Source organism: Narcine bancroftii, chromosome 1 (assembly GCF_036971445.1).
Source record: "Narcine bancroftii isolate sNarBan1 chromosome 1, sNarBan1.hap1, whole genome shotgun sequence".
Lineage (NCBI taxonomy): Eukaryota > Metazoa > Chordata > Chondrichthyes > Torpediniformes > Narcinidae > Narcine > Narcine bancroftii.
In genome coordinates, this window is record NC_091469.1 from 369,971,683 (window position 1) to 369,991,546 (window position 19,864).

At 43.5% G+C, this 19,864-nt stretch overlaps 1 long non-coding RNA gene across 1 annotated transcript in view; it reads left to right on the top strand.

Moving 5' to 3' along the window:
* The first annotated feature begins 17,493 nt into the window (after positions 1-17,493).
* The window catches only part of LOC138752754 (uncharacterized), a 51,218-nt gene continuing 48,847 nt past the window's right edge, over positions 17,494-19,864 (top strand). The window contains exon 1 of the long non-coding RNA XR_011350900.1: positions 17,494-17,824. This is a non-coding gene — a long non-coding RNA (uncharacterized lncRNA). The remainder of the gene's footprint in view (positions 17,825-19,864) is intronic.

A 19,864-nucleotide genomic window follows, 5' to 3' on the forward strand; every position in this document is an offset into this window, starting at 1 on the left:
AGATTACCTAAGTTGATGGAAGGAGAAGGAAAGAAAAGAATGGACTCAGTAGAATTTCTGGTGTATTTTTGTTGAGTGACAACATTGTCTGACTGGTTTAATGCAACCTAGATTGTATACCTAAAATGGATGAGAGGGGGGGTGGCTTGGGAGGAGGGAGTGGGGGGGGGGAGAAAAAGGCACTGTATATGTGTGAAAAAGAAAAAGTGTATATCATGGCTAATGTGATTTATGGTGTGAAAAATAAAAAAAAAAAAAAATTAGGAGTTTCATTAAAATGCAACAAATCCAGGCATTGAATAACAAACATCAATCTACTAGTATACATCAAGACCAGTAGTTCACTAACATTTTTCAAACTCAGAATTATCACTAATATGCATCATTTCTAGACTTTGAGCAACACACATTAAGAACAAGAACTCCAATAACATGTACAAGGGTTTCACTACAGGCTTCAAACCCAGCAATCACACAAAAAGGCATCAGGCCTTGGAGTTCTCTTAATATGCATTGAACTGATGAATTTGCTTAATTTTCACTGTGCTCTGTGCTTCCAGTAAATATCATGGAGCCCAGGAATTTCAGTTATATGCATCAAAGCAGAAGTTCAACCAACAGGGGTTAAGTTTAATATTTTCATAAATACACATTAAACCCAGGCCTCAATCCCAGAGCTTTCACTGACATGCATCGAACCCTGGGGTCCTGCTAATATGCTGCAAGTGCAGGAGAGCCACTTATCTGTATCCATCACAAGAGTTTCACCAGGAATTTCCAGGCAGAATTATTTACCAAGCATGCATTAAGCTGAGGAGTTTCAATAGGAAACATCGAGCCCAGGAATTTCACCAACATACAGCAAGACTCAGGATTTTATTTACATGCCATCAGACTCAGAACTCATCAACATGCATCATTACCCAAGATGTTTGTTACATGCATCAAACTCAGAAGTTGCAACATGAATCAAGTTTGGGTTGTGTTAGCCTGCCTAAATCCAGGAGTAACACCATAACACATAGGAACAGATTTAGGCCATTCAGCTTATAAAATCCACCATGCTATTCCATCTTTGCTAATTTACTATTCTTTTCAACCCCATTCTCCAGTCTTCTCCCAATAACCCTTAACCCAGACCCATCAAATGCTAATCAAGAATGTATCTCTCTCTACTAAATAGCTTGGCCTCCACACCTCCCTGGGGCAACAATTCCATAGATTCACCATCTTCTGATTAAAGAAATTCCTCCTTATCTCTATTCCAAAGAGATTTTTAACAGGATGAGGCTGTACCCTTTAGTTTCAGACACCCCATTTGAGGAAACATACTCTCCACATTCATTCTATCCACACCTTCCAGTATTTGATAGGTTTCAATGAAATCACCCTTTCATCTTTGCATCTCCAGCAAGTACAGTCCCACACCCATCAAACGTTCCTCATATGATAACCTTTTTATTCCAGGGATCACTCTAGTGAAATTTCTCTGACCACTCTCCAATGCCAACACATCTTTCCTTAGACAAGGAGCCCAAAATTGCTCTCAATATTCCATGTGGTTTGACTAATGACTTATCATGTCTCAACATTACATCACTGAATTTAGATTCCATCTCCCTCAAAATGAATGCTCCTACAACTAACATGCATCAAGCAGAGGAATTTCATAATAAGTAGAGAGCCCAGGAGTTTTAAAAACATGCATCCAGTGTAAGAGATTCAGTTGAATGCATCAAATAGAAAAGTTTCACAAGCATCCATTAATCCATGAACAGGCACGAAGCACTGGATGTAACATACTCGAGTGAACAGATAATTGGCTTGCTGACCAGCAATATTAATAGTTGGCAAGATGTACTGAATGGGTGCTGTAGAGATCAGGTCTGGGCATCAACTTAGTACAATTTTTATAGATAACTAGGATGAAGTATTATGAGCTCTGGTTTTAGTAAAATGAGATTATCACTGTAAAGGATAGTATAGACAGGAGGAAATGAATGGTCACAGTTAACATTTAACATTTCACACCAGCATTGTCACAATCACAGCCCAGCGACAATTCAATACATTGAAAGAACTGAGGGAAGTCTTGTCACAGTCTGTTCCAGATTCAATACATTTGCAAAGACATTGTGATTTTACAGGGGAGAATCATGCTGATGGCTGAAGAGAAGACAGCTTTTTGAAGCAGCTCTTGTGGTCAGCCATTTTTGTCAAGCAAGCTCTGTTAATGATTGGTCTTTTTCAGTGGATTGACCTGTGCCAGGAGGGTCTTTTTGGAAGCAAAGTGCTTCATTTTGATTGTGACTAACAGTGAAAGTCACTTGGAGAGACCGTTGCCATAGTCTTGGAAGATTCATTGAGGCCGCCCATTTCGAGTCTTGCCTACAAAAGGCCCAGGAATGTTATGACCACAGCTCATGTCGATAGCATTTCTTCAAAGGCAACACAAGGAGAATTTGTGAGTCTGTAACACCCACAACTCCTGTCTTCCCATCAGTTCATCATTAATTCTGGGCATCAAATTTCAAAGGTGTACGCTTCAACACTGAGTTTAAAAGACTGAGCTTTGAATAAACTTTCTAGATTTTGGCCTGGACTGTAATGGTTGGGATATATTACATATACACACACATAAGCACACTCACTAGTACACCTGCGCATAGTTCGGGTTAGATTTAGTGTTAAATATAGTTTAAGAATTCAGACCATGGTTTAAGAGTTAGAAATAAAATTAATGTTTTAAAATTAAACACTGTCTGGTTGATTGTCTATTGATGTTCACTACGCGTGGTTCGTAACATAAGGCACTAAATATATTTGTTGCAAAATCTGTTTATGCCATAGAAATAGATTGAAAAAAATCAGTTGTGAAGCCGTAGCTAGTTCTGGTCTCTTGAATTAAGGAAAGATGATCTTATTTAAGACTAAATGGCTAATGAGGCTACAAAGAGGTTAATTGAGTGCCCAAAGGTATAGCATATGGAATATAATTTGACTAAAATGTAAGATTTTCCATATTGGCATGAAATAGAAAAAAATGACATAAACAATGGAAGATTTCAGAGATATATCAGGATATAGGTGGCACGGCATTTGATTCTTAAGGGTCTAATATGCAGGTACATCAGGTAATTAGGAAGCATAGAAAATTATTATTTATTGTGAAGAAAATCAAATATAAAGTTGAAGAGTTTATCTTTTATTATATAGGACATTATATAGGACATTGGTGGACATGTGAGACTTGTGTATAGTAGAGTTCAGAAGACAAATGGAGTGAATTGATTGAAACTGAGGAGGAGTGAAGGGAGTGTTTCCTCCTGTGAGAAAATCTAGTGGGATCATGGTTTATAAATAAGGTGCTTCTCATTAAAGACAGATGAAAGGGGATGCATATTCTCAGAGGATCACATGTTTTCAAAACTCTTCTTCAAGTGCAGGAGAAGCAGAGTCTTTTAACTTTTTTTTAAAAGGTAGAGGTAGATAGAGACTTGTAGGCAGCGAGGTGAAAGGTTTCTACAATAGGCAATTTGCAGAACTAAAATTGCAACCAGATTGTCCATGATCTAATCGAATAAGAGCAAACTTGAGGGGTTGAGTTGTCTCCTCCTGCATCTAATTTGCATATTTGTATGCACATTCTTAACACCATTTGTGTAAGCATATATCATGTGCTGAGAGCCAACTAGGAATCTATCAAAAGACAGTTGATGTAACCGAGTAACAATAAGCCACTGGCCACTTTTTATTCCTGCTAGACCATTTACTTTGGATACCCATGATGGTTGCATTGCAATATCACCTAAGAGTCCTTTCCAGCAACACCATTTGTCATAAAGTTGTTCAACCTAGTCAGAGTATATTTCAACCTCCAACCACGTCTGTTGTGCTTGTCTGCAAAACATAGGGGAATCTGATGGAGAGAGAGCGTTCAATTCTTCAAGGTCATGATCATGGCCATCAGTGCATGATGCCAAGTCTGCTGCTATACAGGTGGAACACTACTTATGACCAAAGCAACTTACAACTCAAAATAAATACTGTATACATTTTTTAAAAATAAAGAAAAAACATAGTGGTGGCCACAGGATGAGAGGGCGCCAAAACTCCGCTGCCGCTGAATGTGTTCGATTTTCGGGACACGATGGCAGTGGTGGAGCTGGTGGTTTGAGGTAGGGGAAGTGAGCGCAGGCCAGGTGCTGGTGGTGGTGGACAATGGGTCTTTCCAATGCTTCTCAGGCTGGGCCGTGACGAAGTGGCGCAGCTCCAGTTTAAGAATGCGTCCATTTTGAGATCCAACCGGCCGGTCAGACAGAACTCAGACATATGTCGAGGACCATCTGTTTAAGCCACTTCTCTACTGAGGGAATGATCACCATCAGCAATGTAGCTAGAACAGGTAGTGATCATAAGAATTATATGATGCTAGAATTCATTACTGAAAGTCTCTTGACATCAGTAGGATGGCGTTGATGATCAAGTACTGTTTTACCAGTGTTGGTTGATGGAAAAATATTGCCCAGTGAAAAAGCCCTTGCTATTTGAAATTATGCCACTACCTTTTCACTACCACATTAGAGATAGCATCTATACTTGTGTAGTAGTCCTTCAGTGCATGATCCTCCTGTATTTTTGTGCACTGGTCCTTCAAAGGAGGATGAGCCTACAATCTTCTAATGTAAAGGAAAGGGTGCGATCCTGTGAATCATGGGCATGGATACTTATCCTGACTTTATTCAACCTTGTTCACATTTTGTGTGCGAGGCTATTACATCTACTGAGTCACCAGCTTCATGGGCAGATGCAAGGAAATGGAATGTTTTCATGACTGATCACACAAGAGAGTCAGTGTACCATGGAGAGAAACATTATTATCAGTACAGCGTTCACCACACTGCTTCATAAGAAAATAAAGTGAAGGGGAGGGAGGATTTCCACCAGCTATTTTTCCACTTTTTTAAAGAAAACTCAAGGGAAATCTTGCAGACTGAACATAAAACTAAATATTCATCTTTGTTAAATGCTAAACATTCCTTCTAAAGTCCTAGTTGCTACTGTAAACACATCTTGCAGTCAAACTATTCAAAAATTGTCCAAGCTTTTAATATATTTGCATAACTTTCTATGTCCAGATTAAATTTTACTTCCAATTTTAGGAATAGTATTGAAGTATGTATATTGGTATTAAAGCAGAGTCTTCAGCAAATTAGATTCTTGGAGCCCTGAGAGAGACAAACTATAGTTTGGTTAACATTGATATACTTTCCAAAATCACCTTAGTGTCCAGACAACATCAATAAATGTTTTATTCTATCAGTTATTTGAAAAGGAAAAAATGTTTTAATAGGTTAAAAGATTAATCATTAACAGTTGTATTTCTACCATACAATGTTTGTTAATTCCCTATTGTCATTAAAGTTTTAAAAATGTTGAAGACAGATAGAATTGGTATTTACCAGATAACTGATTATAAATTTCTAAAACAGAAAAGAGGTAATTTGGACCAGCTTTTCCACTGTGAGCAAGTAGTCTACTTAAGCTAGTCCTATTTGCCTGCATTCCTCTAAACCTTTCCTGTTCATGCACCCAATTAAATGGGTTTTGAATGCTGCAATGGTCAAAATGTCACTAAAACCAAGGAGACAATTGTTACTGAAAAAGAAAACCAGAGGTATACAATCCAGTGATCATCGGGGGATCAGAGGTGGAGAGAGTTCTTCAGAGTCACTCTCTTCGAAGATCTTTCCTGGACCCAAAGCACCAATGACATCATGAACAAAGCACGTCAGCACCTCTACTTCTTCAGGAGTTTGCAGAGGTTTGGTATGACACCAGAAACCCTGGCAAATTTCTACAGATGTGTGGTGGAAAGTGTGCTGACTGACTGCATCACGGTCTGCTATGGGAACACCAATACCCTTGAGCACGAAGCCCTCCAATAGGTAATGGACACAGCCCAGGACATCACAGACAAAATCCTCCCCACTGTTGAGAACATCTATGGAGAACACTGCTGTCGGAGAGTAGCAGCAATCATCGAGGATCCACACCACCCAGCACATGTGCTGTTCTCACTACTGCCATCTGGAAAGGGGTATAGGTGCCACAAGACTCGCATCACCAGGTTCAGAACAGCTGCTACCCCTTCATCGTCAGACTCCTGAACAATAGCCTCAATCAGGGATTCACTGAAGGGTTTTCACTTGTGCACTTTATTGATTTTTAAAAAAATTATCTCTGTGTTGCAGTTTGTTTATTTATTTATCTGTTTTTTTGATTACATGTGTACATTGTGTACAATTTTTTTTGCATTACCAATAAGTGGTCATTCCTAAAGGAAAAAGAATCTCAAGGTTGTATGCGATGTTATGTATGAACTCTGACAATAAATATGGATTGTCCTTGCCTCTACCACCACACTTGACAGTACTTAACAGAGGTATACAATCCAGTTATCATCGGGGGATCAGAGGTGGAGAGAGTTCTTCAGAGTCACTCTCTTTGAAGATCTTTCCTGGACCCAAAACACCAATGACATCATGAACAGAGCACGTCAGCACTTCTACTTCTTCTATGGAGAACACTGCTGTCGGAGAGTAGCAGCAATCATCGAGAATCCACACCACCCAGCACATGCGCTGTTCTCACTACTGCCATGTACTTACAATCTACATACATAACTACATATATAGTGTGTGTGTGTGTGTGTGTGTGTGTGTGTGTGTGTGTGTGTGTGTGTGTGTGTGTGTGTGTGTGTGTGTGTGTGTGTGTATATAGAGAGACACATAGATCCATAGATCAAGACACAGATAGATAAATAATAACTTTACAAATACAAGAACACACCAAAGCCTCCTCCGGTCCAGGGAGAAATGCACTAGCCTCTCTTTCTAATCAAGTTGCCTAAACCTGGCAGCATCTTTGTGAAGTAAAACATTCTTATGAAGTAAAACATGAAAGTCTGCAGACACCATGGTTGAAGAAAAAAAACAATCCTGGAGAAACTCAGTAGGTCAAACAGTATACTTTATATATCAAAGATATATAACCAATGAGATTGGAAGTGTTCTGACCATCGGTTGAGGATGGAGATCTTGTCGCTGAGGAGGACTTTGCCGTCTGAGCTGCGCAGCGGGCTTTGGACTTGGGGTGAGGGGCCGTACACAGCCTTTAGAGCCTCGTAGAAACCCCTGAAGTCGCCAATGTCCGCGCTGAGCTGGGTTCGTTTGGCGAGGCTAGTCCACCACTCATTTTGGATCTCCCGGAGTTTGCGCCGAAGATGGCTGCATGCGCGACGGAAGGCTTGTTTCTTCTCTGGACAGGACGGCTTTGTAAGGTGAGCCTGGTGGGCAGCTCGCTTCTTTGCCAGCAGCTCCTGGATTTCCTGGATGTTTTCGTCAAACCAGTCCTTGTTTTTCCTGGAGGAGAAGCCCAGTACCTCTTCAGTGGATTGCAGGAAAGGGCTTTGGCAAATACTAGAGCGCATCGGATGTCCCCCAAAGTTCCTCAACATGATTATCCAACTGCACGAAAACCAACAAGGTCGGGTCAGATACAGCAATGAGCTCTCTGAACCCTTCTCCATTAACAATGGCGTGAAGCAAGGCTGTGTTCTCGCACCAACCCTCTTTTCAATCTTCTTCAGCATGATGCTGAACCAAGCCATGAAAGACCCCAACAATGAAGACGCTGTTTACATCCGGTACCGCACGGATGGCAGTCTCTTCAATCTGAGGCGCCTGCAAGCTCACACCAAGACACAAGAGAAACTTGTCCGTGAACTACTCTTTGCAGACGATGCCGCTTTAGTTGCCCATTCAGAGCCAGCTCTTCAGCGCTTGACGTCCTGCTTTGCGGAAACTGCCAAAATGTTTGGCCTGGAAGTCAGCCTGAAGAAAACTGAGGTCCTCCATCAGCCAGCTCCCCACCATGATTACCAGCCCCCCCACATCTCCATCGGGCACACAAAACTCAAAACGGTCAACCAGTTTACCTATCTCGGCTGCACCATTTCATCAGATGCAAGGATCGACAATGAGATAGACAACAGACTCGCCAAGGCAAATAGCACCTTTGGAAGACTACACAAAAGAGTCTGGAAAAACAACCAACTGAAAAACCTCACAAAGATAAGCGTATACAGAGCCGTTGTCATACCCACACTCCTGTTCGGCTCCGAATCATGGGTCCTCTACCGGCACCACCTACGGCTCCTAGAACGCTTCCACCAGCGTTGTCTCCGCTCCATCCTCAACATCCATTGGAGCGCTTACATCCCTAACGTCGAAGTACTCGAGATGGCAGAGGTCGACAGCATCGAGTCCACGCTGCTGAAGATCCAGCTGCGCTGGATGGGTCACGTCTCCAGAATGGAGGACCATCGCCTTCCCAAGATCATGTTATATGGCGAGCTCTCCACTGGCCACCGTGACAGAGGTGCACCAAAGAAAAGGTACAAGGACTGCCTAAAGAAATCTCTTGGTGCCTGCCACATTGACCACCGCCAGTGGGCTGATAACGCCTCAAACCGTGCATCTTGGCGCCTCACAGTTTGGCGGGCAGCAACCTCCTTTGAAGAAGACCGCAGAGCCCACCTCACTGACAAAAGGCAAAAAAGGAAAAACCCAACACCCAACCCCAACCAACCAATTTTCCCCTGCAACCGCTGCAATCATGTCTGCCTGTCCCGCATCGGACTTGTCAGCCACAAACGAGCCTGCAGCTGACGTGGACTTTTTTACCCCCTCCATAAATCTTCGTCCGCGAAGCCAAGCCAAAGATAACCAATGTTTTGGGATTGAGCTTCATCAAGGTATGAATTGAACATCTTTGTTAAATTTCTGCACTCTTTATGTTCAATGACTTCCATCATATAATCAGAGAACCAGAAGTGGACACAATAGTCCAAATGTGTGTACCGACTTTCTGTCCAGTCATGATATGCTATCTCCCATACTCAATGTGCTGACCGATAAGAGTGAGCATGCCAAACACCTTATCTATCTGGGGCAACACCTTTAGAGTCTTCTGTACATGTATCCCCAGATATCCATCCCACAACATTCTCCTGGGCATTACCATTTACTGTGCAAGTCCTGCTCTGGTTTGACTTATCAAAATGCATAATTTCACTCTTGTCAGAGTTAAATTTCATCTGCCATTCCTTGGCCTACTTCTCTAGTTGATCTACATCCTATTAGAAAAGCTTCCATCATATCATCAAGTTTGGTTTCACCTGCACACTTTGGTGTCATCTGCAAGGACAGGATCAAGCTGGGAGCAATTCAAGGGCTGCTATGATGGCACCATTGCCATTGTAGCAGACCCGGGAAGAGCAGAGAGCAGAGCCAAGAACTTAAGCCTTCCACCCCGAGGCTTCCACCTAATGCTCCCATTCCATGTCAAGTTGGCGATAGAATGGGGCTGGTGGTGGCTTTCACAGCAAAGGTTCCTGGAGGTCTGGATCAATGTTTGGCAGCCCACACCAAAGGTTTCAGGCTCGGAGGAAGCAGTAGATTGATGCAGAGCACCATTGATTAAACTTTCCCCAACAGCACTCGCAAACTTCCCCCCCCCCCCCCCAAACTCCCCCTTCACCAGCAAGGATGCAAGTCACATTTGGTTAAAATGCACTTTGTTCCACTTGCGCAGATCTCACCTTCTCCAGAAATTGTCCCAGAGATCCAAGAACCTAAAAGCCCGTCCTCTTGCACATTATCTTCAGCCACAAATTCAAATGACCTAACCCTCTGTAGCAGTGGTTCTCAACCTTTTTCTTTCCACTCACATACCACTTTAAGTAATCCCTATGCCATAAGTGCTCTTTAATTAGTAAGGGATTGCTTAAGGTGGTATGTGAGTGAGAAGGGAAGGTTGAGAATCATTGCTCTAAACCCAATTGTTCTGAAATATTTTGCTTGAGAATAATTGTCATTGGCCCATTTCCTTTGGAGTGATGAAACCATGCACATAACGAGTCAATTAAGTTTGATTAAAACAGAGGTTGTCAAACTTTTTTCTTTCCACCCACATACCACCTGAAGCAATCCCTTACTAATCACTGAATATCTATAGCATAGTGAATACTGGTGTCACTTCTCTTCCCTTTATCCAGGGCATCAACATGCACCATGATTTCTGGCTATTCACCCTCCTCCTTCAGTATATCTTGCAGTTGCTCCAAGTCATCCTTTAGCCTTGCACTAAGGAAGGAACTTACTAAACCAGTCACATTTGTGACCAAAGTAATACCTATATGTCTCCACCTCACCCCTCCTTACAACTGAATCACATACCACTCCCCTCTCTATTCTGTAGCAACACTTTCCTGCTGTTTTCTCCGGGGATGCCAACTCACTTAAGTTTTCAATGCTGTAAAACAGAGCTCAGGCCTTCACAAAAATTAACCTCCCCTCCATCAACTCGGTTTATACCTCCCACTGTCTGAGAAAACTGCCAACAAATAAAAGCACTCATCCCACCCCAGTCATTTGTTTGATAATCCTAAGGAAGTAGAAGTGTTTGATAATCCAGCTGTCAGCCATTTTTTTAGCAATGGTTGTCCACTTTATTAATCTTCTCTGGGATGATTTCTTAATGAGACTACTTGTTATTTTATTTAAAGTTCTTAACCCTATGCCATGGTGAAATATATGAAGTTGCTTCAGAGAAACACGATCAAACAAAATTTGATTTTAAGTCACACACAGCCACTGGCCATCCAAAAGTTGATCCAAATAACACATTTCATGGAGATTCTAATGGAAGACAAGCACCATGGTCAGGAGAATTGAAAACAGGCCACCAGTGGCAAAGCATAGAAATCAGGGAGACACAATAAGCCAAAATTAAGCTTGTTTGAATACAATAAAGAAATTCTTGTTGCACAAATGATGTCTCCACTTTTATGCAAAATATTAGAAAGCACCTTTCCCCTGTTGAAGTCACAGTTTAGTGATTTTGAGCAACATGCTCATTATAGTTGAAACAGTGGCTCACTGGAGCTCACAGTGGATTTTTAACCATCTCAACCTGGGTGGGAATCATATTCTGTTAACAACAGTGGTTTCAGGTCACAATGGATTTGTTTGAAAAGAGGCAGAAATTAAAATTTGCATGAAATATTTACCAGAATCTTTTACCTCTTGTTGTTTTGCCAAACAACTGCTGTTTCTTGAAGACAGTACTTAATGCTACACCTCCAAAGCCCCATTCAAATTCTCACACCTCTTTCCCCTACTCCCATAGAAATTGTATTCAGCACAGTTCTGGATTATCTAAATACTGTGCTTTCCTCTGCCTATAAGGGAGGTTCTCTGAATCAGAAGGCATGAAATGAAATGAAGCACCTGATGTATTCACAGTCTTCAGATTCACAGCTGAAATCACTTGGAGCCTCACATTAGCTATGTGTGCCAGTTTGATGTGAACCTCCTGCTTCACAGACTTAAAGATCTCCCAGGCAGGAGACAAGAGCCCTTACTTCTGATTCTGATTGGACTAAATGACTCCCCAGTTAGAGGAAAAGTGCCATCTTTGTTTTAAAGGGAAAATTATAAGGAATTTGCAAACACAAGGGATCGTCTCCATTATTGGTTTTATGGGCTTGGTATATTTTAATCTGCTACTTATGAATTTTGATTTAGTTTAATTTCCAAACGATTCAGCAGCTTTTTCTATTTTTTTTTGTATTGAACACCCTGCTATCAGGTCTAGCATATTTCAACCCAGCATTGTAGATTTCATTAGCTTTCTCTCTTTTGTAAATAATTTAGATTTTTTAAAAATTAAATACACAGCACTGGAGCAGGCTAATTCGGCCCTATGAGTTATGCCACCCAATTTACACCCCATTAACTTACATCCCGGGTCACTTTTGAAGGGTGGAAGGAAACTGGAGCCCCTGGAGAAAACCCACAGACATGGGGAGAATGTACAAATTCCTTACAGACAATGCGGGAATCAAACCCTGACCCAGTCCCAATTGCTGGAGCTGTAAAGGCGTTGCTCTAACCGCTATACCAACCATGCCACTCACCTTGGGTCTCTAATCCTATTTGGCTTATTGCATATGAATGCAGGAAAGGGCTTTGGCAAATACTAGAGCGCATCGGATGTCCCCCAAAGTTCCTCAACATGATTATCCAACTGCACGAAAACCAACAAGGTCGGGTCAGATACAGCAATGAGCTCTCTGAACCCTTCTCCATTAACAATGGCATGAAGCAAGGCTGTGTTCTCGCACCAACCCTCTTTTCAATCTTCTTCAGCATGATGCTGAACCAAGCCATGAAAGACCCCAACAATGAAGACGCTGTTTACATCCGGTACCGCACGGATGGCAGTCTCTTCAATCTGAGGTGCCTGCAAGCTCACACCAAGACACAAGAGAAACTTGTCCGTGAACTACTCTTTGCAGACGATGCCGCTTTAGTTGCCCATTCAGAGCCAGCTCTTCAGCGCTTGACGTCCTGCTTTGCGGAAACTGCCAAAATGTTTGGCCTGGAAGTCAGCCTGAAGAAAACTGAGGTCCTCCATCAGCCAGCTCCCCACCATGACTACCAGCCCCCCCACATCTCCATCGGGCACACAAAACTCAAAACGGTCAACCAGTTTACCTATCTCGGCTGCACCATTTCATCAGATGCAAGGATCGACAATGAGATAGACAACAGACTCGCCAAGGAAAATAGCACCTTTGGAAGACTACACAAAAGAGTCTGGAAAAACAACCAACTGAAAAACCTCACAAAGATAAGCGTATACAGAGCCGTTGTCATACCCACACTCCTGTTCGGCTCCGAATCATGGGTCCTCTACCAGCACCACCTACGGCTCCTAGAACGCTTCCACCAGCGTTGTCTCCGCTCCATCCTCAACATCCATTGGAGCGCTTACACCCCTAACGTCGAAGTACTCGAGATGGCAGAGGTCGACAGCATCGAGTCCACGCTGCTGAAGATCCAGCTGCGCTGGATGGGTCACGTCTCCAGAATGGAGGACCATCGCCTTACCAAGATCGTATTATATGGCGAGCTCTCCACTGGCCACCGTGACAGAGGTGCACCAAAGAAAAGGTACAAGGACTACCTAAAGAAATCTCTTGGTGCCTGCCACATTGACCACCGCCAGTGGGCTGATAACGCCTCAAACCGTGCATCTTGGCGCCTCACAGTTTGGCGGGCAGCAACCTCCTTTGAAGAAGACCGCAGAGCCCACCTCACTGACAAAAGGCAAAGGAGGAAAAACCCAACACCCAACCCCAACCAACCAAATTTCCCCTGCAACCGCTGCAATCGTGTCTGCCTGTCCCGCATCAGACTTGTCAGCCACAAACGAGCCTGCAGCTGACGTGGACTTTTTACCCCCTCCATAAATCTTCGTCCGCGAAGCCAAGCCAAAGAAGATATGAATGTAATATGAACATAATACATTGACCTCAGTGCATTATAAATGCTAAAGTAATATATGGTCAAAGTAGAAATTTTTCCCCAGGATATGGCTCTTAAAATAATCTATTTCTTTCACTGGGACCCCATTATTGACATGATGTATGTCAATCCTTGACTAGAAACACAACTAAGTTGGCCATACAAATGTTGTGGCTACAGAAACAAGTCTGAGAAGGGGATGTTGGCAAGGGTCAATCAAGGTCAAGATAAGTGGGATTTAGTTCGTCATTGGTAAATGTCTCTGGATGCTCCTCAATGTCCAGTACACAAGTTGAATGATTATTTCATAGCATTGAAGGGGCCCTCAAACAGCCTCAGTAAGGTTGGCCCGTGTGCATATTAGGGTTAGGGTTAAGGTTAGGCACAAACACACAGTTCCGGATTTCCTTTAGATGAAGGATATTATTTTTCCAATGCTTTGACTTGGGAATGGGGGCAAATTTTCCCAGCTTCTCCACAGTTGGTGGCACCTCCTGTAACCATGTGTTACAAGCATGAATTCCCTAGGTATAATGAGCATGGGTCCATAAACCAACTCAGCTGATGAGGAGTTGAAATCCTCCTTGGGTGCTGTTCTTATTCCCAGGAGGATCCAGGGTAGTTCGTCTGCACAATCAAGTCCCTGGAGGTGGGCCAACTGTGCAGCTTTCATGTGCCTATGGAACTGCTCTACCAGGCCATTCAACTGGTAGGCTGTCATGTGGTGGAGCTGCATTCCCAGCAGTCACGACAAAACATCCCAGAGTGCAGAGGTAAACTATGGGCCTCTGTAGGAGGTGATGAGTGGGGGTAGGCTGAACTGAGATCCCAATAAAAGCTCTGGCACATGAATTGGTCGATGAGTCCATCACAGGAATGGCCTCCAGCCACCTAGTGAATCTGTTGATGATCATTAACAATTACCTAGACTCTTGTGACACTGGAAGTGGGCCAACAAAATCGACATGCACGTGGTTGAATCTGTGGTGCGTTGGCTTGCAAGGCTGAAGTGACGCCTTCATGTGCATTTGCACTTTTGCAGAGTGACAGTCTGTGCACGTCTTTGCCCAGTACATAACCTGCTTTTTGAGTCCATGCCATACAAGCTTGTCAGCTATCAGGTGGACCGTCACTCAAATGGAGGGGTGGAACAGTCTGTGAATGGCATTGAAAATGGAACGTCTCCACACAGCAGGGATGATAGAGCCAGGCTGACCTGTGGAAACATCACACAGGAGAGTGGTACCTTGTGGCCCAAAGGCTACATCCTTGAGTTGCAGGCTCATGATAGTAGTTCTATAAGCTGGAGTTCGTCATCCTGGCACTGAGCTTTGGAAAGCGGCATGTAGTCTACACCTGGAGAGAGGGCACGTACTGCTTGAACGGAGTAGCAGGACAGGGCATCAGCCACTACATTACTCTTACCAGAGATATGTTTAATCATGGTTGAAAACTCAGATATGTAGGATAGGTGGCATTGCTGGTGGGCTGACCAGGGATCTGATGCCTTCGCAAGGTGGGCGCTAGCAGTTTGTGGTCAGTAAAAACCGTGGTCCCTGCCTCCCAAAAAATAGCAGAAGTGTCTGACCGCTAGGTACAGCGTCAGCAGTTCCCTATTGAATGTGCTGTATTTCGTTTACAGAGGGCAGAGGTGCCTACTAAAAAACACTAGAGGCTTCCATTGCCCATTGGTGTACTGTTCCAAGACCCCCTATTGCTGAGCCGGATGTGTCTATCATCAAGGCGGTTGGTGCATCCATTTGAAGATGGACCAGCAATGTTGCCTTCACTAGGGTGTCTTTGGCCTGCTGGAATGCTACTGTCATCTCTTTTGTCCACTCGAGTTCTCTGACATCACTGGACAAGAGGTTGAAGAGGGATTTCATAATATGATTTGCAGAGGTAGAAAGTGACGATAGAAATTGATCATCCCCACAAATTCCTGGATTTCTTTGATTGTATCGGGCCTCGCAAATTTGAGGATAGCTTCTACCTTGCTAGGCAATGGATCAACACCCCAGCTGCTGATCTGACGTCTCAAGAACTTGATAGAGGACTGTCCGAATTTGCACTTGACAGGGTTCGCAGTTAGCCTGAACTCCTGTAGTCAGCGGCAGAATAAACGCAGATGCTACAGGTGCTCTTCGTGGGAGGTGCTGGTGACAAGTATGTTGTCCAAATATACAATAAGGAAGTACATGCCACACCCCACTGTGTCCATTAGTCACGGGAATGTTTGTACAGCATTTTTGAGCCTAAAAGATCACAAACATTTAAAGAGGCTGAATGGTGTTATGATAGCGGTCTTGGACACATCATCCTGGTTTACAGGTGGTACCCATGCATCAAGTCAATTTTAGAAAATATCCTGGCCCCATGAAAATTAGCTGTAAAGTCCTGTATATGGGGAACAGGGTAGTGGTCTGCAGTGGTAGGATTGTTAAGATCTTAGTATTCCCCGCCGGTCTCCAGCCTCCTGTGGCTTTGGGCTCCACATGTAGCAGGGAAGCCCATGGGCTATCAGACCTGAGTATGATTCCGAGTTCTCCCATTTTGTGGTATTCTTGTTTTGCAAGCTGCAACTTGTCAGGTGGCAGGCATCGAGCTTGGGAGTGTAGAGGAGGTCCTTAGGTGAGGATGTGGTGTGTGATGCCAAGTTTGGATGTGGCAGTGGAGAACTGGGGAGTAACAATGTCTGGAAACTGCAAGAAGTTTGGTGAATTTTGTTGTTCGAATACTCCATGGCGTCTAGGTACATAGCAGGTAGTGTGGCTTAACCTAGGTGGAAAGTCTGGAATATTATGGTGTTCACCAACCAGTGCCCTTTTAAGTCCACCATCAGTGAGTGAGCTCTGAGGAAGTTGGCACCCAGCAACGGCTGGGACACAACAGCAAGAATGAACTTCCATGTGAATTTTTTGTCGCGAATTTCAGGGATATAGTCCATGTGCCATACGTACAAATCAAATTGTTGTTTATCTCAGTGAGTGCCAGACCCGTGCTCCTGGTATGGGTATCAAAGCTGGAAGGAGGAAGGACACTAACCTCCACACCTGTGTCGACTAGAAATTTGCGCTTGGAGATTTCATCCCAGACATAGTGTAGACTGTTACGGTGGCTAGTTACTGAAGCCATTAGCAACGACTGGCCATGATGTTTCCAGGAAAAGTACAAGGGGGTTGGCAGTGGCGAGCTCCAGAAACCCAGCGTTGATGGTAAAAATACCATGTGGTTGTCACGGAGTCATGCTTGTCTGGGGGAATGTGCGCCCTTGTCGCCAGTACTTACATATAGCACATGATGCTATATGTAAGCAGCCTGGGCCTTTGATTGTTACACAGCACTAATTTCCATGGGCCTTGTACCTTGCTGTTTCATGTGCCACAGAATGTCGGAATGGGTGGCCACTGTTCAAGGGTTATCAAAGTCCTTGTCAGCCAACATGAGGCAGACGTCTCCTGGCATATGCTGTAAAAACAATTGCTCAAAGAGCAAGCATGGCCTATGGCCATCTACCAGTGCCAACATGTTGTTCATAAACTCCAAAGGGATGCAGACCCCCAGGCTATTGATATGGAAGAGCTGTGCATCTCGCTCATGCCATGAGAGACCATAAATCCAGAGAAGGAGGGCTTTTAAGGCTTCATACTTGCCGAGAGCTGATGGGTCCTGAAGTGTCCTGGTCAATGGCACTTACCACATGATAGTACTTAGCGGCGTGCACTTCTATCTTATGAATGTAGATTTGTGCTTCAGCCTGCCTGAACCAAACGTCAGGTTGAGTGGTCCAAAAGACAGACAGTTTGAGCAAAACCGCTGCATTGTCAATCCGTTTGGGCCCATCGGGGTCACCAAAGTAGTAGCTATGTCGCAGTGTGAAATGAAGCATGAGGAAATGATCAGATGGAGTTGAGTTGAAGTTCAGTAAAAGTCATACTCAAATAGTCACCTGCAGTTTTAAAACCCCGCATGTTCCAAATGACATCATCGCATTGGGATGTCATAATGTCATTCAGAACCTCCTGAGCCGGTTCGATTGAGCCCCCTGTGAGCCACTACAACATCATTTAAAGCAAAGCACACAACTTGATATATATTATATACATGTCATTCATCCTCTCCATCACCAATGCAATATTCCTGCATCATGTGCTATATGTAAATGCACTACAGTTACTGGCCTGGATTAATCTGTCAGAAAGCTCCAAGCTGTAATCTCTAGAGCCAAGAAGAAAAGACATTTTGCACATGGGAATACCACTAGCTGCAAGTTTCCCTCCAAATCACCCTTCCAGGAACCCTATCACTGTTCTTTCATTATCACTGCCTTCCCAGCAGAAGTTTGAGAATTGCCTCACTAGAAGGACTGCATTGGTTCAAAAAGGCAGGTCAGTAATACCTTATTTAGGGCAATGAGGTTCGGTCTCTCCACCCTGCAAACCTAACAATGAATTTTAATAGAAACAATTTGTAATGTATGAAAATGATGAATCAATGGGACATGTACTTATGTGTGGTTGCAGAGACTGAAATAACTTTGTACTATATACTGTTGGAACAAAAAATCCTCACACGCTCTCATTCAGAGGAAAGCAGGAAAAGCAAAAGTTAATATCTAATTGGAAGACATTGCTCTTTATTTTCAAATGAATGTGTGGATGAAAAGTTGGTGCAGAGGGCAAGGATTCAGGTTTGTGGCTCACTGGGATCTCTTCTGGGGAAGGTCTGACTTGTACAAAAAGGACAGGCTGCACCTGATCTGGAGAGTGTTTGCTAGAGGTGTTGGGAATGGTTTAAATTAGTTTGGCAGGGGGATGGGACCAGAATGTGAGTCCAGAGAACAGGACAGAAGATCAAAAGCATGATGCTATGTGTTCTGAGTTTGTGAGGAATGAAAGGCAGGGACAAAACATAAAAATATTCAGTTAGAAGGTTTAAAATGTGTCTATTTCAATACTAGGAGTTTTAGGAATAAAGGGGATGAACTTAGAGCATGGATTAGTACATGGAACTATGATGTTGTGGCCATTACTGAAACTTGGCTGGAGGAAGAGCAGGATTGGCTGATGCAGGTACCTGGGTTTAGGTGTTTTAAAAAGAATAGGATGGGAGGTGGGGGGGATGGAGCATTACTGCTTCAGGGATAGTATCACGGCTATAGAAAGGGAGGACGCTGCTGAGAGACTGTCCACTGAGTTAGTGTGGGTGGAAGTTAGAAATAGGAAGGGAGCTATCACTGTACTGGGAGTAGTCTATAGGCCCCCAAATAGCTCTCATGACATTGAAAGACAGGTCAGCAGGCACATTTTGGAGTGATGCAGGAAATACAAAGTTTAGTTAAGGGTGATTTCATCTTCCCTAATTTTGACTGGCACTTCCTGACTGCAACAGGGATGGATGCGGCTGAATTTGTCAGGTGTATTTAAAAATGGCTCCTGACATAGTATGTGGACCAACCAACTAGAGGAGAGGCCATACTGGATCTATTTCTGGGTAACAAACCTGGTCAGGCAGCAGACCTCTTGAAGGGTGATCACTTTGGTGAGAATGAACACATGAAAACTCCCTGAGCTTTAGCATAGACATAGATAAGGATAAAAGCAGAAAAAATGGGGAAGTGTTTAATTGGGGAAGGGCAGGATTAGGCAGGAACTAGCAAGAGCAAATTGGAAACAGATGTTCACAGGAGAAAGCACAGAAGTAATGTGGAGGATGTTTAGAAGCCACCTGTGCTGGATTCAGGATAGGTTTGTCCCAATGGGCAAGGAATAAATGGTAGGAAAAGGGAACCATGATTGACAAAACAAGTGATGCTGCTAGTTAATAGAAAGAAGGAAACATACCTTAGATATGGGAAACAAGGTACAGGAAGGGCTCATGAGAAATATGGTGGCCAGGAAGGAATTTAAGAAAGGACTTAGGAGATCTTAAAGGGGGCTTGAGAAGGCCTTGGCATGTAGGATTAAAGAGAACTCCAAGGTGTTCTATGCATATGTGAAGAACAGAAGGATGATGAGAATGAAGGTGGGACCACTAGAGGATTAAGGAGGTGGAGGAGGTGGGGAGGTGAATACTTTGCTTCAGTATTCACAAGACAAAAGGACCTGGATCAGGATGCGATTGGAATAGAATAGGCATGTGTGCTGGATGATGTTGAGATTAAGGAATTGGAAGTGTCGGATCTTCTTAAAAACAACAAGATTGATAAGCCTCCAGGGCCAGGTCCGATACAACCCAGGTTGCTGTGGGAAGTGAGGGAAGACATTGCTGGGGTACAGGCTATGATCTTTGTGTCCTCTTTGGCTACAGGGGAGGTGCTAGAGAATTGGAGAATGGCAAATGGGGTCCCCTTGTTTAAAAAAAGGTTATGGGGAGAATCTTGGGAATTATAGACCAGTGCATCTTATGTCAATGGTGTGCAAACTATT